The sequence below is a fragment of the Anarhichas minor genome, unplaced genomic scaffold, assembly GCF_050575085.1.
Source record: "Anarhichas minor isolate MPS153535 unplaced genomic scaffold, ASM5057508v1 ptg000073l, whole genome shotgun sequence".
NCBI lineage: Eukaryota > Metazoa > Chordata > Actinopteri > Perciformes > Anarhichadidae > Anarhichas > Anarhichas minor.
This window is the reverse complement of record NW_027466519.1, coordinates 2,863,578-2,887,500: the sequence shown is the minus strand read 5'-3', so window position 1 is coordinate 2,887,500 and position 23,923 is coordinate 2,863,578. Positions and strand designations below refer to the sequence as shown.

Sequence of the window (23,923 nt, the reverse complement as noted above, 5' to 3'; positions counted from 1 at the left end):
ACAACAATGCCTCACGGGCATCCCCGCCGCCTCATTGTTGCCTCGCATGGAGCGTTTACAACCTGAAGTTCAACACTGAAGTATTTGAGGTTAAGATGGAAGAGGTGAAAGGCGCTCTCATCGCTTGCTTTTCTCATACTTTCATCTCTTGACGTTGTTGTTCCCCATCTCAGTGCATCACTCCTTCTGATCGTCATTTCCTTGCGTTGTAAACATCCATTCCTTTTTCTATCTTAAAAGGAATAGTTCAACATGAACCCAGATCCTCCCATTAAAAGGTGAACCCCTGTCTTCTCTCTCTGGGCTCTTCCTCTGTCTGTAAGAGAGCAACTATCTCTCCTCTCTGAGCAAAGGTCGTCTCAGGGTCTGCCTGCTGCTGAGACTTGCGGTGAGTAAGGTGTCCGTGTCTGCATGTGTTAGAACAGAGTGAGCGCTCTAAATGGAGGCAAAGAAAGGGAAGCGATTTTCCTTGTTCTTTTGAGGCACGACTCCAGCTGTTACAAACCACTGTCATCTGCCATTACCTCTTGGTCTTGGTTCACCATTTTCATTTTCTCTTACTCACTTCTACTCTTCATTCTCTCTTCCACTTTTTCAATTCTCTTCTTTTCCTGAAATCAGTCATCCTCACTCTCTCCATTTCCCTCTCGCAAACTTCGTCAAAGTTGAGCATGAACTTCACTACGCCGTGTTTAAGTGTCTCGGAAAGGTGAAACATATCAAGTACTGCCGAGCGACATTCAAGGACATGAAAAAGCTTTTACAGTACCACTAACATCATCACAAGGCAATGAAACAGTCAAAGACATTGGACATACGAGGAGATGTTTTCATGAACCACCGATCTAACCATGTTTGAAAAATGAGAAGCTTTTCCACCCACACAGCTTATTACATATTCTTACACTGCAGAAGTAACTGTGTCAACTTTCACATGTAAGATAATCATTAAGTGAAGAACACTGGGGTTTTTATATAAAATCTATATGAACATAGATTCTGTGCTTTGTTTGGTTTTTGTATGTCAAAGCAACACAACAGGGAAGGTTATTCTCATTAGAATTAGCATTATTATAATCGCACTGAAGGAGTGTTTGGAAAGTCGAAAAACTAACATGAGAGACAGAAGACGAGGAGTCCACAAGGGGTACACTGCCACTGTTGCCTATGCTGTAGCCATTCTACAAAGACCATGGTTGCTTCTGAAATTCCATACCAACATGCTATTTAGTACGCTAAAACAGGATATGAGATTATTTTAATGAGTCCAAAGCCTTAGTACGAAACCAATAGTATGAGAATTGCATGCTATTACCGGTGAAATATGGTAAATGGTAAATGGACTGTACTTTTCTAGTCTTCTGACCACTCAAAGTACTTTAACACTACATGTCAACATTCACCCATTCATAGACTGAAGGTAAGGGCTACCATGAATGGTGGCCATCAGGACTATCTAACCATTTACACACCACAGGCACAGCTTGCGGGTTAAGTGTCTTGCCCAATGACACATGGACAAGGAACAGCGAAGCCGGGGATCGAACCGTCGATCTTCTGATTGAAGGACGACCCTGCTCTACCACTGAGCCACCGTCTGCAAACACTATGCCGGCATGAATGTCCCACAACGCATTGCGATGGTGACAACATCGTTCAAAACAGACAGTGGCGGACAGCTTTGTAACGCAAACGCTTCAATGTAAGTGTGAGCTAATAAAACCAGGATTACCGTGAATTAAGTTTGATTTGAAGCGCAAATACTTCAATTTAAAATGTGTTTATCGTAATTTACTGACGTGATTCTTTTAAATACACTAGATTATGTCGATATGTGTTTAGCGGAGAAACAATTCCTAAAAGCAATATCCTAAAAGCAAACCATCTCTGAGGAAGAAAAAGATAAATTACCAACCATACCCCATCATTTTAGTCCTCAGCTTTCTCTTCCCAGTTTTAATTGGTCTGAGCGTTTGTATTGGCAGCTCTTTGGAGTCTGTTTTTGACTTTTCAGTATAATAACTGAAAGTTTGCATGAATGCATATTATTGAGGGTTAGATTGTGTGTGTGGGCGTGCGTGTGTGTCTATGTGTGAGTGATTGGCAGCTCATATGTATTTCATCTGAGAAGATATTGGGGAGAGTGACAGGGGGTGAAATTAAAATTGCATCCCTTGTCAGAGCATCACAATCCCCATCTCTGCTCCTCAAGTGCTGGTTTCAAAATCCAAATGATGCGTGTGTGTGTGTGTGTGTGTGTGTGTGTGTGGGTGTGTGTGTGTGTGTGTGTGTGTGTGTGTGTGTGTGTTCGCATGCATTTGCAATTCTCTGGGTGCAAAAGCTCTGGTATAGGCGTGTGTGTGTGTGCGTGTGTGTCTGTGCATGAAACTGTGGGGGTATTTAGCCCGTCTATCAGCAAACAATACAGTTTTGAAATCTGACAGCTTCAGATCGCTCATATAATGACAGCCCACGGGCGGTTAGCGCTGCAATCACACAAACTCAATACAAACCCTCCTGCCTTTATCCATCCATCCACCCCTCCCGACCCTCGCATTCACTCCCTTCTTCTTCTTCTTCTCCTCCTCCATCCATATTTATTTATTCATTTCTTATTGGAGAGGAAAGGGCTGAATAGGCGTGATTCTTTCGGCTGCTTAATTAAAATATATAATTCATCGCCGCGTCAAATGATTTTGCCTCTGCGTCTTTGTGGAGTCCGATTTGGGAACATTTGCATTTAAATTGGAAAGCCAGGAGGGAAATACACTAGGCGGGCCGGGGTGTGTGTGTGTGTGAGAGAGAAAATAGAAGGCACCAGTCCTCTTAAAGAAATGCACATATGCACTCTCTTTCTTGCTTTCTTTCTCTCACAATGGGAAACGTCCAAAAGAAAATCGGTTGGCCAAATGGCACCAGAGAACATCCTGTAATGGGAAACTTGGAGGTCTGTCCCTTGAAATAACAGCTTTGTGTCCGCGAACAGTCATATGTTCAATCAGTAAGTTTCCTCTTTCTCCCTCAAAATGCCCAAATCCCCCCTCTGACAGCCAACTGCCACGAATAGAACAGTTCATCACTAACGTCTCTGCAGAGAGAATAAAGCAAAGCATCCTCCTGGGCAATAAATGAGCTCTCTGATTTATAGCAAGAGTAGAGTTTACGGCCCTCAGGAACATCAACCACAGCTATCAAATACACAAGAGAGGCTAACAATAGCTGACTTGAATTGTTGTCCATTATGTTCATCAGCAGGAAAAGGAGTTTTCTGTCAAAGTGAGATATCCATCATGTAAGAAAAATGACACCTGCTCTGACAAACCGATATCAAAACAAATGATTTCACTTTAAAGGTCATCTCATTCAGTAACTCCTTTAGGGTATGTACTCGATGCAGATTTATGGACGTTACGGGCAGTTAAAGTGTATATGATGCTGAGACAGTGGATCATTATCCTGCTGGGACGTAATTGGAGGTCGCCCGTTTTTATGATACTGAAACCAGTGTGTCTGGCACCATAGAGCACGTTAAAAGTCTGTAAAATGACACCTTTTTCTGCCTGCTTGCTTTATGTACTGACTCACAGCAGCACAACTCCCATCTGCAGTAAAGGGCCTTGCATAGAAAACAGGAACAAGTGCCTAATACAGCAGCCAGACACTAGCACAAAACAACCATACATACAACACTTCTCCTGGAGCTAAAACATAAAAGCCTCCTAAAGGAGTAGTCCCTTTAAATCCAAAAGTTTTTTTTTAAAGACGATTTATTTAGAACAATGTCTTAAATGAAACATAATCAAAGAGGAAGCTTGCCTAGGACAAGGAGAAAGGTTGAATAAGTCTTCATACTTTCAGGGAGAATATTATAATTTCCTCATTATGAAGAGTAAAAACCTTGAAACTCCAAGGAAAGGCATCCGGTACAAAGGGTACACTTGTACATCAGAGGGATCCTCACAGCAGAAATAAGCCTCCTGTTATGTGCACCACTCAATGAACTTACTTTTGACACGTGTGTCCTACCTCGGGGCAATGACACACAAGTAAAGTTTTATTTTCTTCTTTTTCTTCCAAGGTATTGTTGACACGCTATTTTGTCAGTAGATTTTCTTTTTTCCTAAGTTCTCACTCCTTTAATAATGATAATACTGATAATGATGAAAATAATAGAATAAGTGATACTGTGAAAGCATGATATTTTCTCATACCGTTACAAGCCTAATTATATGAATAAATTACTCTTATTGGCTTTTTTCCCACACAGTGCTTTTGTTGCACTTGCAGTGGTGTGCCAGATGTGGTTGTCGTCGGCTCTCCACCGCTGTCTGTCCGTGCTACTGACGGTGTAATAAAGTGCACCATAGATGACGGCAAGACGTTTGGGACACGGAGCTGAAATTAAAACGAATTAGAGAACATGAATAAACAGTTGCATCGTGCGTTTTGCTGTCATTCATAGTAAGTGGTGTTCTGCTGCTTTTAATGATGAAAAGAAAATGGTCTTGTTTAGGTATTTTGGTATTTACCCAGAAAAAGCCAAAAATTCAGAGCAATCTTTTTCTACAAGGCATTTACCTAAGCCTCCACGGTGACTGTGAACTCAACATTAATATATAAGTTTACCGTGCCAGTGACCCAGACAACAATAATAACAGGAGAAATGAGTTTATTCAATGGCTGTCCTGCAGATGATCCTTTTCCACCAAACACACACGTTTACGCACATATGGAAACACATCGTCACACATAATCGAAACCTTTAATGTCATGCTCCCTATCCAATAATAACAATAACTTCCTCAAACCCATAATGCTTTTTTCTTTGCTTGGCAACAATAATTCTCTCATCAATCATGCAGGGTCGCTGCTGATTACCCACAAGCTATTATGGGTGGAGGTGAGTGGGGGGGGGTCAAGTCTGATAATGTGGCTGCTGGTCTTTTGGGTACAGCACACACACACACACACACACACACACACACACACACACACACACACACACACACACACACACATAATCACTGACGCACACACATGCTGATGTGCACAGTAGGCATTTGTTGATAGCTGGACGGCTGTGACCTTTTTCCTCAGTCGTTCTGGCTATAATTGCTCTCTAAAGACAACGTCGATCGTGACTCGAGAGGTAGCAGGGGTCGTGCCCATAAACACACACGCACACACACACACACACACCTCATGCACGGGGATGACGCCACTTGGCTGTGAGTGATAAATTCAGCCATTGATCACAAGTGACTGCTCTCAGCTGGCTGAGATTTAGAAGACCCGAACACGTCGGCCACTATGCATCATGTCAGCAGCACGGCTGCTGCTGTTGTGCCGGTGGAGGTCCCACATCGCAGAGCTGCAGTATCAAACCTGTGATAGTTTTACACAAGTAGCCAGCACACACACACCTCATGGGGCAGTGTTTTGAGCTCATCGCGGGCGGATGCTGCGTCTAATAATCTACCGGTGGCATTTGTGCACAGACTTGAATTAGTACGAAAGCCTAATATAATTAAACATGGCAGACTGGGTCATTAACTTGGATCGGCGCCAAGGCCGTGTGTATAAACAGCCTAAACACTAGATGAGAGCTGATAGCTCATTGGGCTTCATCACACTTATCAGGTAGCAGATCTCTGGTGTACAGTATGAGCGCTTATCGTGTTGGTTTTTGTGCATTCGAGCAGGACTGTGTGTGTGTGTGTGTGTGTGTGTGTGTGTGTTTTGTCTCCACCCAGCCATCTGGACCTCCTTGTGCATGTATAAGCAGATATAGGTGGTTAGAAAGCTCTGGAAAAACACGGTGTTACCTCCAGCCCTCTCACCTCTGAACTCTATAAGTGTATCAAAGCTAAGAAAACAGAGCACTTGGTGTGTCTGTGTGTGTGTGTAGGTGCGTCTGTGTGTGTGAGCGTGTGTGTGTCAGCATTCTTAAGGCCTATGAGGCTTTGAGTGATGGGTGAAGACTCCCCTTTGTGAACAGGGAGCCTCCAGGAGCTGCGCAGCATGTGTGTGTGTGTGTGTGTGTGAGTGAGTATGTTGAGGAGTGTGATGTACGGGCTGTGATGTTCTGAACAGAGGTGTTTTTACAGGGAGTTAATCAGAACCAGAGCTGAGGCCTTGTCCACTGTGGATGAAACACACACACACACACACACACACACACACACACACACACACACACACACACAATCACTGCCCTACCTTTCCCAAATTCAATACTACTTGCAGTTTCTGTTGGTTAACACTACAAGTTCAATTTTAAAGTATATGTTGCTACCATAATGAAAGGGAATAACAAGTGATTGGGGTTGTGGCTGCAACCTATGATAATTTAAATCACCAATTCATGGCTTGATTATTAATCACCAACGCAGAGTCAGAATTTGACCCAACGGTACAACACTGATATCTAACATCTACAAAGCCGTCTGTGAGAAGGAATAATGAGCTCTTCCAGCATTGCTTTTTGGCCAAAGTGATGAAGGGCGTTTGTCTTCAACAACCAGTTGATGTTCTATGAGGGATAATTAAGCCTGCCTCTTGTTGACGTGACCTAAAATACTGACGCATTTCTTCCTTCAATGAAGAAATGAATATTAAGGATCCAACCGGGTCCAGCAGGTTCCTGGACTTCACCCAGGCAGGTTCAACGCTTAGTCTGGGAAAGTGTCTTTGCACCACTGCAGTGCAAATATGTTGGTCGTTGGTTGAAAACCACTTTGTTGCAGGATAATAGGGCAGGGCTTAGCACTGCTACCTCACAGTAAAGGAAACTGACATTTAAGATAATTACATGAAAGGGAGTGTTTTCTATACATGACGCACAGCATTCAGATGGTGGATCTTGGACAGAGGAAGAGGTTCTAAAACCACAAACTACAAAAAAAGATAATGCAAGCTTGCCAACACATGAGGGGGTCTTCAGTGTCTTGTTTCAGCCCATTTTGATGTTAAACAGCTAGATGAATAAGGACTTATTCTAAAGTGAAAATGACTATCTATCCCATTGTTTGTCTCCAATATATTAACACAGAGGCATCTTTTCAAAATGTAATATCTGTGAATGCTTTTTTTCCCCCAAACTGGAGGTAACCGAGCTCTCAGACGAAAAACTGCAACTGCGATCGAGGCCTGAAGTTGCAGAGAGAATGCGAGAGACGCACAGAAACAGACGAGTATTGAGAGAGAAGAAGACTGTGAGGAGAGAGAGAGGAAAATAAAAGCACGGATGGAAAGCGGAGATATAGATAGAAAGGAAAGACGGAGCGAGAGACGCACAAAAGCGCGAAGGAACCAAGGAAGACGAACGCCAATTTCCCTTTCGTCTTATTGCGTCGGTGTGTATGTGGCCGTGTGAGAAAGATACTTTGTGCGCCTGTGTGTGAATGGAGTGTTTCCCTGCGTGTGTCAGAAACTAAAAACAGTATGTTTACTCAACCTGTTTGCCAATCCTCTTTAGTAAATATAGAGGATACAGTAGCGGCATAGAGCGGGCTTACACACACTCAAACACACACATACACACATTCATGCACACAAACACCGTCCACTGGTCTTTACCAAAGGGGGCTATTTGTAGAGCTGATTCCTATGGCCTTCATGTAGGTCTGTCTATCAGTTGGGTGGCCTTTCAAGCACATGCACACATGTACTGTACACACACACACACACACACACACACACACACACAAACACACACATGCACATTACCGGATAGAGAATAAAGGCTGTGGATAACATGCACCCACATATGTACTAAACCTTGAACACGCTGTGTTATTGAAGCACAAACACTCATGCGTCCTCAGACTGCAGGTATGCATGCACAGAATCCACATGCACTGTAAGGTGGGTGGCCCAAAACCTCAGTAACCAGATAAACACACTAACTATATTGGAGCATTCATGAAAGAATACACTTAAGTGCCTGTTGCTTCTTTCTGTGCAAATACATGACTGGAATAGTCATGTGTGTGTGTGTGTGCGTGTGCGTGTGTGTGTTCAAGGACATCCTTGCCTCGCTACCTTGATAAAAAAAATACAAAAATGGGAGTTATTCATATTGTACTTGTTTGTATTGTGGGAATATTTAGGCGGCAATATACTTTATTACTAAACAATTAAAAAAACGACCGCTCCTTTTAAAAATTAAAATATACAAAAACTATTACTTTCTCATATTTAAAGTTACTGTGAGGAACTTTCAACTGGTTATGAAACAGTCTCAATGTATTATTGATGCCTCTATATCACCTACAGAAGTGTTTCTATATAGTTATTCTCCATGCTTGTCATGGTTGCCACCGGGTCGGATTCCTTCAAGCAGGTTCACCAGAAACTCCTTTAGCTCAGACTCCAGCGAGGCCCTCCGGCAGCGACCGGCCCGCCGCGGACACAGCCGGATGCTGCTTCCCTCCTGCCTTCGAGCTGCACTCAGAAGTCTGGTGGGAGGAGGAGGAGAGCTCCGCGCCCAGCAGCAGCGGCTCCTCTTCCGGCCCCTGGCAGAGCTTTGCCTCACTTCTCCGCCGGCCCCCGCTGAGAGCCAACGCCGACAACCAGGTCGCTGGCCTCCCAGGCTGCATTGCTGGGCCCGCTGGAGGGAAGGGAGGCACTGGAGAGCCAGAACCAGGACTGCGCTGGGTGGACTGTAAAACCCCTATTGCAGTAAAATGACATGTTTTCCAAAGGGAGTGTGGCGCCCGGAAACACTACCACTTTTGTCCACAGGGACCGCCAAAATCAACACAAATGTAAAGTTCCTCGTAAAGCAAAATGATGTAATGTGTCTTGAAGTGGACATCTCATCATGGTAAATATCCAGCCTGACACATCTACTTAGGAAGTGAAAGAAAAAAAATGACATAATGAGCGGACTGCGTGCACCAAAACCTGCTGAGCACTCAGGACGTCATCTTACATCACACTTGTCGTAGCCCCAGGAAGAGTCATCTACTGCTGAACAGCACTATTCTGGAGGACTACACTTAGTCATCGCTGACTTAACACTGATGTCATTATCTAAACTCACCCCGCCTCTATACAAGTGTGTGCCAGTGTGTGTGTGTCTAATGGAGAGCAAGCGAGTCATTCATTATCTCACTCCACTCACCACAAGCCCTATGGGCACACATTCTGTCCTCCATTCTCTTCATTTCTGTCTTTCCCAGTGATGCTATAATTCAACAATTTAACTCGAGCTGCCTGTCTCCCCCCCCCCCCGTCTCTCTTTCCACCTGCTGCTCTCCTATCTGTCATCCTCTCCACCTTTTCTCCACGCTTTTATGTTCACCTTTCTCTTATGGTGTCACCTCTGTCACTCACTATCTTTCTCTCCAGTCCAATCCCTCTGTCTTCTCTTCTCTCTCTCTCTCTCTCTCTCTCTCTCTCCATCTCTCTCTCTTGTGTCCTCCAGCTTTTCCAAATTTTCACACAGCAGAGAGTCCTGAACTTCCCGGAGGAAGTGCCATGACGATGATTCGCCAATGAGTAAGCAGGGCCGGTGACAACCTCTGAATGTAAATCATGTTCAGTGTATAATGCCACGTCTATATTTGGCTTCACACAGACTGACTTAGTTTAGAGTACAAAAAAAGAATAAATTAAGGACATCAGATAGAAAACGGAGCTCGTATAAAAAGGAAATTTGACAATTTAAGCCCGAAGACGTGGGAGGCAAACAGGTCCCCCTCCCACAGCGGGCTACTTGTAAGATGCCCTTGAGCAAGGCATCAAACCGCCATCTGCTCCAGCGGAGCTGCCCTGTGGTCAACAGCTTAATTCACAAGGCAGCTCCCAGTTGTTAATATTCATTGCAGCAAGAATGTGAATCAGAGCCTTGCTGGAAGAAATGTGCAGGCTCAGTCAATATAACCTGAATAAATAAATGTTTAAAATACATGTTTTAATTTCACTCCGCCCCGAGGCGGTTTCTGAGTAATCATCTGAATTCTTATTATATTGTCGAAATTGTCTCTACCCTGCACAGCCCGTGATTATAGAAGGCAACAAATGTATTTATTTGTTGTGAGTGCTCGGTAAGTGGCTGCGTAATTCCCGAATAAGAGGCTGTTTTCATCGCTCATGCAAAGAGTGGAGATTAGAGCTCGATGAAAAAGAAAATTATGGAAACAAACACGAAGCGGCAGAGTAAATCGTAAAGAAAATCATCAAACATCACTACCACGAGACACAGATGTGACTGAAGCTGCACCTGAATGTGTGTGCGTGTGTGTGTGTGTGTGTCCAAGCATACTTGCGTGTGTGCTCCTTTAAGCAAACGCTCGAATCATCAAGGTCTTGACAAGCTATAAGCATTTTATTCCCATTTGTCCACACACACACACACACACACACACACACACACACTTGCGCTCCTGTCACTTTGCTGCTGCCCTTTCATTGTTTATTAGCAATGCAATCCGTTATAAATGTTTGGCCCCACACAGGCACACGTTGCGTCCACCCCGGCTGCATCCAAATGACCCGCTGTGAGGAAATATCGCATCCACGGTATTTGAAAAGGTAGCGGTCACGCTTGTCAGAACTAAATAGATGCCAAAACATAACAGCAGAATAAGAGGTATGGAGACAGAGAGAAGCAAAAAGGTGGTACCAATAGGGGGGGGGGGGGGGGGCGGGGGAATGAAGACGGAGATGAAGTTGGACAAAAAGAAGATGAGGAAAAGCGCAGAAAAAAACATGATGAAGAAAGAGGGGGATGAGGAATTGTTAAGACAACAGGAGCAAGAAGAGCAAGAGGGGGGGGGGGGGACTGAATGGAAGAAAAACAGCACAACAGAAAATAATGTGAAAAAACAAAATGTGGATGAAAAACCCCGGACTCCAGACTATACACATGCTGCTGCGAGAGAACACACACACACACACACACACACACACACACACACACACACACACACACACACACACACACACACACACACACAGCGGACAAAGCATATTCACAAGCGCTTCTGCACACACAAATACACACAGCCTGTGTGCAGTTTATGTAACTGTGTTTGTCCAACTCATCCAAAGACTCTTATGCAACTGCAATCACTTAGATATTCAATATTCAGAATCATCTTTCTCACACAGGATTTGGAAACTCTGGTCTCCCGCGTTGCTCAGCCGAATATCTAACCACCCAAGCTGAAAGAAGTCTACTCCGACTGGAAGAACACACGTTAAAAGTAAGAGAGTGAAAGACGCTTGAACCCTAAATGTGTGATCACAGCAGCGGTGGTACGGCGGGCGGGTATTATTCACATGGAAATGTCAAAACAAGAAAACGGAAAATAGTTTATATATCGTTGGGATGCTGGGGGTTTGTTCTGTTTTCATATCTCATTTCAAACCAGCTGATAATTGTCACCCACCAGTGGGGAAGCATTTAATGCACTATGATGAGATGCATTGTTGACTAACAGAAAAACACGGGTGCAACTCGAGAAATCGAGCCGTTTTAAGATTCTGCCATCAATCAGTTCACATGAGGTTCAAGTGCAAGAGGAAACTTGAACTCCTGGTGCCGTTCTTTACCCCGATAATGAGCTGAACCTTTCAGTCCCAGCCCCCCCCCCCCCCCCCCCCCCCCTCAAAAAAAAAAACTGCATCTTTGTATTACTTCATGTATCTGCTTCTCAAACTGTCTTGGTTTGGTTTTAAATAAAGATGTTCTGCACCTTTTCTTTATCGGAAATTACTAAGCCGAGTCAGATACAAATAAAGATTTGATGTATACAGTTGCAGTCAAGACATATTATGGATAATACACATGTAGAATTTATTCTCACCAGTTGTATTTTATAGTATTCTGAATGTGTGAATGTCAACAAATTTCAAAACCATAATCCAACTAATTGGTGAAATGTGCGAGGTTTGCAGTGTAACAGTCAACAACTGTTGGCTTATAGCAGCATTACAAACCAATCATTAACACATTAAAAATGGGTTTTTTTATTAGCCATTTTACTGTTTCAGCATGGGGTGTAGTCCTGTATGTAAACAGTGGATGGAGCACCAGCATTCTGATGAGTGTGTATCCAGTTCAGTCGCCAGTAACAAATATTTGCATTGTACGTTTGAGCAAACCAGGAATAAGTTATTTTTTTTCTTTTGTATTTAGTCAGAGCAAGTCAACTAGCATATATCGAGCGGCCATTATTGAACGTTACGTGGTATAATAAAGAGCAGCCTTTAACAAGTCAGTAAGTCCACTAAAGCCCAGTGGGAGAGGAGGGAGATCAAACAAACACAGGACTTTCACCCAGGAGGCCTCTGTTTGTGTCCCGTGTGAAACCTCATAACGTTGAAAGCCCGATAAGGGAGGGTGGCTATTTATTTACAGTAGTTGTTGTGGTTCTTACGTTACATTATCATTTTTTCACAAACCATGATGTTTTTTCGAACCTTCACCAAGAAGCTTTGTTGTCTTAACCTTTCACAACATTACCCACGTGGCATTGTGAGTTCCTGCAAGCGTGATACGAGGCTGATATGAGAGTCATTTATAAAACGCATGTATTTCTGGAACGTCGACATCCAACTTACCCCGTGGTTTACAGAAACGTACAGCATTTGTTCTGGACACTAGGTTGTTGTATCAGCTGTGTGCTGCCCTTTTCATTCAATACTCCCTGCTGGTGTCTGCAAGTAGTTAGCTTCATTGGTTCAATGGGTTTGTTTTCCCTTCTTGAAATAAGCCAGTTGGTGTCATTTTTTTCCCATAAATGATAACAAAATTTCCCAAGCTTGGTGATCCATCACAGCAAACAACACAACATGTTGGCCCATGTCTAATTTCTCCGTTTGGTGCTATTCCCCTGTGACCAGGTTGAGTGATTTCACTTGTTTGTGTCCACATTCAGAGACGTCTCAGGAGGGTCCGATTCTGGCTCTCCGATGGGGTGAGCGAAGCCAGAGGGTCTGCATGTCAAAGCACATTCGACGTAATAAAGTTTTCACTTAAATATGAAACTTAATTGCAGTAATTGCATTCCACTCTCCTTCCCTTCAATCAGTTTATACTTGGGAATGTTTCAGCCAGCAAATAATCCATCCGAAACACACTGCTGCACAAATGTAATCATTATTTACCTCCCTGGATTAAGGTCTGTGTTGGTTGTGACAGCAGTTAATTACAAGCTGGGAAGAGGTTAGACTCTACAATGTTGGTATTTAATTAAAATGTATAAATCTATGAGGACAAATTCCACACACGGCAAAAATACTGAGTGGCTGTAATACAGTTATAGACATGAGCACATAAGCTCTAAATGGCACCAGCACTGTGGTTAACATCCGGCTCGTATCAGTAAACCAAACAAACAGCAAACCTGTAAATGGCATGAAAACAAACACCAACGGGATTCCGCTTCATGAAAGTTGAGTTTCAAGGACATTTTTGATTTTTTTGTGTGGAAAGAATGGAAACATAAAAGGATGAATAATGACTAAACAAACATAATCTCGCAGCGCTGCTATCCAGCACAATGGGATGACAAACATCCACTGGTGTGCAGCAAAGTGGCCGTAATGGTTTTTATTGTCTGCTGGTTGCTCAGAGAGAGGCGATGCAGAGATGGATGTTAATCAAACGCCTTCCAGCGCTCGTACGCATACGTACGAAAAACCGAGCGGCGGCATAATGCGCAGGTTTTTTTTTTTTTTTTTTTTTTTCAGAGACCCATTTTAGATTCTATTTGGCAGCCGTGTGAGATGACTGACAATCGCTGTCAGATTCCACTCCATTACTCTCGCGCGCGCACACACTCGTATATCGATTGCTAAACTCTGCAGCCTGTGGAGTGGAGCCGATGTGATGTGGGCGAGTGAGGGAGGAGGTGTATGCACGTCAAAAAAAGAAGAAGAAAAGTGGAACAGAGGGGCTATGCAAGGACATACTTTAACACAGAAACGTGCACAGGAATTCACACGTCACAAGGATTACACTAAAAGACAATTCCACATGCTTGCTGTTGTCTCACTTTATTTGAATTTATTCTATTAAACTTCCCGAGACTTCCCTCTGAGATGATTATTAGGGTCAAAGGATTGCTGGGATTTGGTTGTATTGGTGGTGATCTTCAGTAAGACTCGAAGCTTAATCTGCTGTTGCATTTATTGTAAGCCGCGGAGGGATAAAACTCGAGGCTTATTGTCAAAAAGGTAGAAAGAGGAGGGGAGACAAAATAGACAAGAAGATGAGAGCAGAAAAATGGTAGAGCCAGATCAATGTCAGTGTAAGAAAACAGGGTAACAGCGGAGGCTGAACTCAAAACACTTGTCTAATCATTCACACTCCAGATCACACACACACACACACACACACACACACACACACACACACACACACACACCACCATTTAGCCCGGAGCCAAAATGCTCCGTACCACCCAGCGAGCCATGTTTCAAATATTCAACCTTTATTAGGATTCAGCTCTCTATGAATAGGTTGTTTCTGTCACCCTACCTCGCACCTTTCTACCTGTCTCTCCATCTGTCTTGCTTTTTTTTTTAAATTTTTTTGGACTATGTACACTGAAAAAAATGAGTTTTTGGCCTTGTAATTATTACCTCGATCATTTTTGTAAATTTTACAAGAAATTATCATTTCAGTGCTTTTACTTTAAAATATCACCTTTTACTTAATGTGTTACTTGGTATTTGTTTGTAATTATGTATCCTCATTTTTATAAGTAAATTGTAATCATTCACACCAAGTAATATCTACTAAACTACTGTATTGAATGCACTACCTGACACAACAAAGTAAAATGTACTTGGGTAATACGAGTAAAACCTGGCAACCTATAGCGCGTACTCGGGGTGACGTCAGAGGAGATTTCGCGCTCCTTTCGTCAACGAGACGACGGAACAGCAGAACCTGAACAAGGACGGCAGCGTTTCACCTGAGGAGAGGAACTTCATGGACGGGAGCCATTGGGGTAGGTTATATGTTTAATTAATGCTCTACGTTGCTGTTGAGCCTTCGGTCAAGTCTGTGTTTGAGTTGTGAACACTGAAGAGTAGTGAACTGGTCAGTTTAGCGTGCTAGCTAGTTAGGCTATCATGCTAGCTAACTTGGGGCAGCATTACAGACATGGCTCACGGCGCTACATTTTGTGGCTGTTTTTGGTGGTTTTGGTCGCGACTTTACAGGGTTCTCCCTTGAAAAGTTGTTGGCCTGGGGACACGGTGCTCGACCGTCTGCGCTCCGTCGACGTGGGGGGGAGGGGGGCTGAATTACTTCGGTTAAGTGAAGCCCACTTCTGCCACACAGGTGCTTTGCTGTGCTGAGTCACGCACACAGCGCGCTTTCTCTCGGACATCCTCAAGTGCAGCCGAGGTCGAATGAGGGAAATATCCCATATGTGGTGGAATTAGTGACTTTAGAGCGAGTCTAATACACTTAACATTATTTTGTCACGATCATATTCTGACATATTTTTACAGTAACTTATATTTCTGTCATCAGTTTTAAACTGGTCTCTTATGTCTCTATCCAATGTGGTGTCCTTGATGATTAAGGCTTTGGGCATGAAACAAGGTGCCAGTACTGTGTTGAGTTAGTGTCGCATATCAACATGACCAGGCCTGCTGTGTATCTCAGTATTAACGTTATGGTGGCTTGTTTATGTGCTGTTTTTGTGTGGGGATAAAACATGCTAACAATATGAAGATTTAAGCCAAATTCAGATTTAATGTTGTGTGTTCATGTTTTAACATAATTTCTTTATATATTTCACAGAATATTAAAGGACGTTCACTCTCAGCAAGTTGACATCAACAGTTGACATCAACAGTTGACACAAGGTAAAATCAACTTAGTACTGTTATAGTTTAATTAACTTGACATATACATTTGAAGTCGTAGTTTGTTGCTGCTCAATAGTACATTATACTGGGAGGACTACTGCATTAATTGTTTTAGGTACCTCATCTTGATCATGTTGTTTTTTATTGTCTTTTGTTTCAGATCAATGAGGAGTTCAGAAGAATAACCACAGTTCATCTGGAGCGAACCTTTTTGTCGAAATTGGAGAATTGCACTACCAACTTTCTGGAGATACTTGGGACAAAGGGCGGAGTTGCAGGAACCAAGACCCATGCTGGATTCACCCAGCCTGGTAAAGTTTGGATATCATATATTGATATTATATACAATTGTGTTGGGCTCATATACACTGAGAATGACGCATTTGAACACTTTCAATAGTTTTGTTAGTTTCCCCCACTATTGTCCTTTTTTGAGAACACATCAGACTCGAAGACGTAAAAATTAACATTAGTAAATTTGAATTTCAAAGATGTCATTGAAGAGGACTATGCTCAACATGTCATGAAGATCCTTGTCATCCATGGAAATGCAACACAGAAAGGCTTCACTCCTGACAATCGTGTTCGTCGTCATCGAGGGAAAAGAGGTTCTTGATGACTGTCAAAGTGTGGCAAAGGCCTGCCTTCTGCTCATGGGCTATATCTATGTGTATCCAAGTGTTGTCCAGCAATACCCATTGTTTCAAATTAAAAGTTTGTTAAATGACTAAACGTTTGTGTTCTTAAATTTCTTATTGGCAGCACTGATTTAGAAATGTTTTGTCTGGCAATGCCAACCAGATTATATATGTTGGTATTTGTGTGTCTGTCAGCAGTGACCTCTTTCACCAGTTAACAAGTAAAGCTGCTGTAGTTTAAAAGAAGATGTTTCATGTTTTGTAGAAGCCTTATGTTAAGACAATTTTATTAAATAACTAGCCCAGTTTAAAAAAATGCAACATTCATATTTGAATAGTTGTGTAGAGTAGTAGTAGATAAAAGATATATTGTGTAAATATTACTTAATATTTCTCAATTAAAAAAGTAAAGAAAAGCTAGTTAAATATACATGAAACACCTAATTGAGTTTTACTGGGGTTTTGTAATTAGATGCAAAGGTAGCCTGAGTAAAGATTACTATCAAAGGCTAAGTACATTTTATGTCTAAGGGAGACATTTGCAAGTAAAAGTTACTTGCAAATTCTGGATAAAAAACAATTCTTACTAGTAAGTAAATTTAACTTGAGAATTCCTGAGTGAAAATTACTCGGAATTTCTGAGTGCAAATTGTTACCTAGCTTTTTTCAAGTAAATGTCACTTATTTTTTTTTTCAGTGTATGTATGTTGTCTGTCTATGTTTTGCAGCCTCTGCAATGGAGAACTTTAGCTGCACAAGGTGTGAAATGAGACTGTATTGATCCGTCTGCCGGAGTGTGGAGTGGGTGTGTGTTTGTGTGTGTGTGTGTGTGTGCGTGTAGGTGTGAGTGTGAGAAAGAGAGAGGTAGATAGATAGATAGATAGATAGATAGAGTTGCTGTCCATGTCCTCTTTAGGTAAGTCTGTTTTTCATCTTATTAGAGTGCATGTGCACACAATAATGACCTGACACACACACACACACACACACACACACACACAGACAGCGCGTTTAAGTTATCAAAATTCTGGCGTGATGGATTTTTATATCATACCTAAGCGGCTCTGTTGATCCATCCTAATCGTATCGTAATTGAAAAATACTTCACTCAACCTCATTAAATGAACTCATATAATGACACTGCCTTAGAAATAAAGCAGATAAAGACGAATGCTGTGAGAAATGGCATCAAAGAGGCAGTAAAGTAGAAACGTCTCCTACTTATCTCTCCTGAGGCGAGGATATTCGGCAGTTTACCAGAGCACATATTTTACTTTGGTGCAGCCAAAGTACTGCAGCTTCTGACTCCCAAAAACGGGCATAAAACGTGGCAATGAGGTAAACATTAACCACCTTTCTAAACAGCTGTTTAATCGCTCACACTGATATTTCCCCCAAATCATTATTGCATTCCTGTCATTTCTGCCTGCTCGTCTGTTCCGCACACAACCCTGTCACCTCTCAGTGAACTACTCTCTGCCTGTACGTCCACATTTGGCTCCCAACATCCTGTTGCTGTCCTTACTGAACTGTGACAAATCCCTGTACAGTCTACTGGCCTGAAAGGGGCAGTTTTACTTCCATATACTGTACAGTCAGTGTAGCACCCATCCTCCTAAAAAGGCATTATTAAACCCCAAGGATTTGTTTCGTTTTTTTACGGCAGAGGTTCAGTTGCAGTTAATTGTGGGGAAACAAGCTGGCCGAATTATAGCGTTAACAATTTTTGTGATTATAGAACTTGATTTCACATAATGTACTTTTATTCCTCTTGAAAATCTTTGTGGTCCAGTTTTTGTTGCCATCTAACTCCTCTTACTCCAGCCTGGTCTCTTAAAAATGACGTTCCCATTTTACAAAACTTTATTGTCAACTACGTTCCGAGGGAACATATTTTCCTCCCGGATTACATTTGCTTTTAGTTGATTAACCACTTCGTTTAATTGACGAAACCACTTTTAATAAGAGTTTACTGAAGTCTGTGTCGGTAGTTGGGCAGGGTGGATGGATCGGTTCAACACAGTATGTTGATATACTCATACGTACACGTATACGCAATGTTGGTAGTATTTGTGTTTTTGGTTCAGAGACATCGAGATTCAACATTTGTGTTTGCAGAAACGTTTTATTCTGGTGTTTATTCTTGTCTCTTTTAATCTTATTCTTACAATCGTTCACATTTACTATTTGTCCACCACCTTCTCATTCGATGTCCTTGATCTCCCTAATTCCCGCAATGTTTTTCTCCTGCCTTTCTTTTGATTCCCTCCGCCTTCCCTCTCCTCGCCTCATTTTTCTCTGATTCCATCATTCCCTTGGATGACCCATCAAGCCTCCGCCAGCTCCCCTCACCCTATTTGCCCCACATCCGTCGCTTTCTCCACTTTCTCCGCTCTCCCTTCATCTCCCCCACCACTCTCCCTCCATCATCTTCACCTCATCTCATCTGCTTCTATACATCCCTTCGCCATTCATCCCCTCCCTGTCTTCGACCCTCCTCCCTCCCCTCCCCTTTGTAAGATAATACATTTGCAGCCTGAGTGATCTATTGATTCCCTGAACCCCAGCGCCCTTCAGAAAGGTAATTTTTTAAAGGAGGAAAGAAGATTAGACAGAAACGCAGCACATTTCAAGGTGAAAGGGGCTCTCCCTGCTCTCCTCGCCAATGGAAACATCTCAATTTTTTTTAAAGACATGATGTACGTTGGGAAAAAGTGCTCCATATGCTCCACCTCTGCCCTTCTAGCTCCTCCTCCTTCACCCCATGTGTTTGTTTTCTTCTTTGCACAGTAAAATCCCTTGGTACACATTGTATTTTGGAAAAGCTTTGGTTCACGAAAAGCTACTGTCAAAGCTAAGATTCAAGCTTGTTCACAGAACTTTACGGGGTATTGTACTGATACTTCATTAGTATTAGTAGTCATTAGCCGAAGTTATCGATCACCCAAGGCTCCTCGGTGAAGTGAGAATGGAATACCCCTCTTAAACAGGTCTCTACTCTTGGCAGGATCATTTCATGGAAACCAGTGGCTTCCTAAATGTACGTAGGTGATCACTGTAAAGTGTGTGCTAGGCTTTGGTATTTTGGTTGGCAGTAAAGCAGATCATCTGTGGTTAATGAGCTAAATGGTGTCTTTTAGGAGCCTGTTAAGGGTTAACGGAAAACCACTTAAATTCAGTTTTGACACATGGGACCTCATAGTTGGGTTTTATTCTATATTTGTCATATACCGCTTTGCTACAACTTCCCCAAAGAGAATGATTTAGAATTCAGATTTTCAGCGGCCAGAAGGTCACAGAGGAACGGGAAGGAAACAGTTACTGCAGCACTTCTACAGGACAGATTTATATCAAGGACCTCATGATGAATAGCACATAATTAGAGGAGAAAACTTCACATGACCTCACGGATTCCCTTGGGTTTGTCCTCTGACCAGTGGACAGAGAGTCTGTGACCATCGGCCATCCCTCCGTGTGTCCTCTCAGAGAGGTCTGTCTAGTGCTCAGCCAGTGTTTTTTCTTTAAATGGGATGTCCCAAGCGGACAAAGAAAGCCATTCCAGTGGAAACAAGTGGCTCAGTGACCAGAGACTAATGCAGGCTCTCATCAATGATAATTGGCCATCGTGTTGCTTTTATATAATGGCTCAGATGGATGACGGGGCATTATTCTGCAGCATCAGGCAGGAATTAAATCTATTTATTTGTCATTTACTGAGAACATTTACATAAATTGAATGTTTGACCCTCTATTATTCATAACATGGAACAAATAATGTCCGTTTCACTGATTTGCATTCACTAACCTGGTTAAATGATTAAAAAAAAGAGTGATTTTGTCTCCTAATATCTCAAATAAATCACCTAATGACATCAGAAAATCTGTCTTTATATGGCGGGATCATTCCAAAAATAATAGAATGAATCCCTACATTTGCAACAGGGCCTTTACTGTGTGACAATATTCATTTCTGAATTAAAAACTGCCTACATCTGTGATAGAATGTTAAAGACTTGCCTCAAATCTGATTTGTCCTGTGGGTTGAAAATTGTCCTCAACATTTAATTCCTTAGGATAGCTACACCTTGGCAAGGTCACACAAGGTTTGAGGAAAATACAAAACTTCCTTATGTGAGAAATGAGCCGTTCCCGGGAGCGGGTGGTTCTAAAACTTTAGATTGCCGAAAATCTCATTATGCAAACATTTTGACGAGATGTTCCTCCAGGTTCCAGTCAGCTTGACGAGAAAGAGGCCCGTCTGTGCTTGATTATTTTTGGGCAAATGGTTTGAATGAAAAGTAAGGATTGGAAACTTTCAGCTGACAAGGTAGATTTATTTTTTGCAGTTGCATGTGCAGCTTTAGTCAAGCTCTGGATGAGACTGGATTCTGTTTGGGTCCATACAGCCAAACTCTTTGGAGCTCGATAGTTACAATAAAAGAACACGATCAACAAAGTGCAGCAGCCGAGAGTCACAGCATGAGCTCGTCGTCCGTTTATTTATTACTGCTAGGACTGTCTACGAGGCAGCTGGCTCTATTCACGCCACGGGACTGATGCGGTTTTGAGTTAAAGACGCAAAAGACGAACGGAGGAGGAAAGCGAGAAGAGGGTGACAGAGAGAAAAGAGGTCAGTGGGGAAGTGGGGAAGGAAAGTATGAAAGACGTGAGAAAATAATAATAAAAAGCAGAGTTTAGAGTCACAGCGAATGATGATTAATGAAAAAACAGAGAGAAAATGTCAGAAAAGAGAGAGAGAAAAAGAGAGACACATGAGATTTTTTAATTTGTTTTTAAAAGTATTATACTATATTGATCCCATACTATATTGATCCCTTTAAGGGGGAAATTTGTCTCTGCATTTGACCCATCCCTGTATATAGGGAGCAGTAGGCTGCCAATGACAGGCGCCCGGGGAGCCTGGGGTTCAGTGTATTGCTCAGGTACACTTTGACACGTGTCACGTCCCAGTCGAGGATCGAACCCGTTGACTTTCCGGTTGCCAGACAACCCTCTTAACCCAGTGAGCCACGGTCACCCCCAAAGAGATAGAGATTAATTTAGCATTCGCATCTGATACCATCGAGAGCCCTCCCTCATCCCCTCCATTCTTTCGCTCTGTCTTTTCACCTGTCTCTTGGGGACGGGGATCGGTCTTTGTCAAAACAAATGGGTCTTTGTGAAAATACTGCACTTATCTGTAATCGCAGGCAATCAAAGAATCTCTGATGTTTTCTGTCTCGGCCCGATCACGGCCATCTTGGCTGACTGTCTCTCAGCAGCAGAGTTTAACTCTCTGGTCTTATTCCATACAGTTCTCTCTGTTTTTCCAGTCCTTTCTTTTTTTTTAATGACCTCCTTGGACTCATGTGGCATCTCATAAACAAATTGCGTGTCACGCGTAATCCCTTCTTTTTGATCGTTGGTTTAGTTTCCTTCCATCTCCTTGCACAATCCTCTCGCTGCATCGACCCCCCCCCCCCCCCCCCCCAAACAGCCTCTCGTGTGATGGATACAACTGCTTAGCTGTTTCATAAAGGTGGCATAATGGATGTCATAGCTCACCGATATTGTTGCGGAATGTCACGTCAACCATGTGCTCTGCCCGCTGAATGGAGCCATCTCAGCATGCACGTGTTGTGTTTGCCTATTTATGTGGAAAATAAAGCGCTGTGCCGGAAACCTCTCCTACCCGAGCGGATTGGAAATAAAGCACGACACTTATAAGTCCGACAGAGAGTCATATTTCGCTAGAACAGGGGGAGAAAGTAAAAGGAGTTTTATTAAAACTCATCGTGATATTTCTGCTTTTGTGTTATGAACAGGGTTTTTTAGAGGTCTGTGATTTCTGCGTCCTTCCAAACACAATGGAGGTGCTTAGAATTCCGCTTGTGTCTCGCTGTTTTTTACTGAGGATACCGAGGTTAACATTTCAAATCCCCGTCTCCGAGGCAGTGAGTGCATCGCATTATGTGTAAAACCCACCGACACAGGTTAAGGGTGACCAATAGCATTGATTCATGAAAAATAATTAGAAAATAACAAATATGGAGGTATGAGGTTTTGGCCCAACAGCGACGATACAGAAGAAGAGACACTGTCAAAACATCACAATATGGCTGATGGCAGAGCAAATGCATTTAGCAGATGGCTGATAATAATTAGCTATGTGATGAGATCTACAGTGCACCACACGGTTCAGCTATTTCACAATATGCTGGATCCAACGCACACATTTGCTTCTGCAAGGTCAATTAGCTTCTATACGCCCTGTGGAGTAGAATAGCTCATAGAAAACAACACAGAGACTAAAGTAGAGTTGACACAAAAACATAACTAAAGTATACTGAATAACAGCGTATGCATGACAAGGCTAAAGGGTTTGTTGGAGTTGCCGATACATGCAACTTTTAAAGCAATGTTGTTGCTCTGCTTTGCGATCTGTAATACTGTTCCTCAATGTTAACAGCCACTATAGCGCCGCTTCTTCCCCGTTACTCAGTCAGGTGTGGTCGCTCCTTTTCGATTGGCTAATTTAAAGTGACAGGTTCAATCTCTTCTGGGCGAGTAGGACTCCCCGCCTTAACAGTTTTCGATCTCAGGCTCCAACTTTTAGACAGACAGAGCAGGCTGGAGACGCCTTAGTGATAGTCTCATTTCGCACCTTTTTTTTCCTGCTTTGGAAAACTCACAGGGATTAGTTTTCTCTTACTTTTTCTCTCCTCTGCTTCTTCATTACACCCTCACTTTAGGATTCACGAGGCGTCGGCTCGCGTCTGCCCGTGTAGCAGCCAATCACTCATCAGCATGCTCCTTATTAATCCAATCAGCTGCTTCTGTAACATTCTGCCTCCAGCTCTTCGTACCGATGCCAACATCTAACTACTCGCCACCACTGCCAGCATCAAGACGTTATCCAGAATCAGTGGCGAGATAGCCAATCTGGGACTCGTGTACTGAGCTATTATAGGCTCAATCCTAATAATCCAGCATTGAGTCCAGATGGACCCTCCCAAAAGCCTGATCCACCATATGTCTTATCAACAGTAGTTCCCATCCATGATTTGGTCAGTGATGTTGACATATCTCTAATAGCAGGAACCGGAGCCTGTCCCAGCAAGTTTACAAGCACACAGTCATGTCTATGGCTTGTGGTGATCGGATCACGGATCAGAGTCATGGACCGGATCACAGTTTAGATCAGCAGGGAGAGATCCCTGATCAAGTGTTTTTTGCTGCCGATACTAATTATCATTGATGATTCATATTGGCAGATACAGATTCCTTCTTTGTTTTGTTTTGTTATAGCAGCTGGTCACCGTCACAAAAATCATTTGAACTGCTCTGAAGTCAGTGTAAACCATCAACAATTCTAAATGTTATCCGGTCATTTTCAGTGGGGGTTTTTTTCTTCCTAAAAACAGGAAATAAAAGATTGTATTTTT

General features: G+C 42.7%; 1 protein-coding gene across 2 annotated transcripts in view; it reads right to left on the bottom strand.

The window, feature by feature from the left end:
• The window catches only part of cntfr (ciliary neurotrophic factor receptor), a 200,688-nt gene that overhangs the window by 115,630 nt on the left and 61,135 nt on the right, over positions 1 to 23,923 (bottom strand). The window lies entirely within an intron of this gene.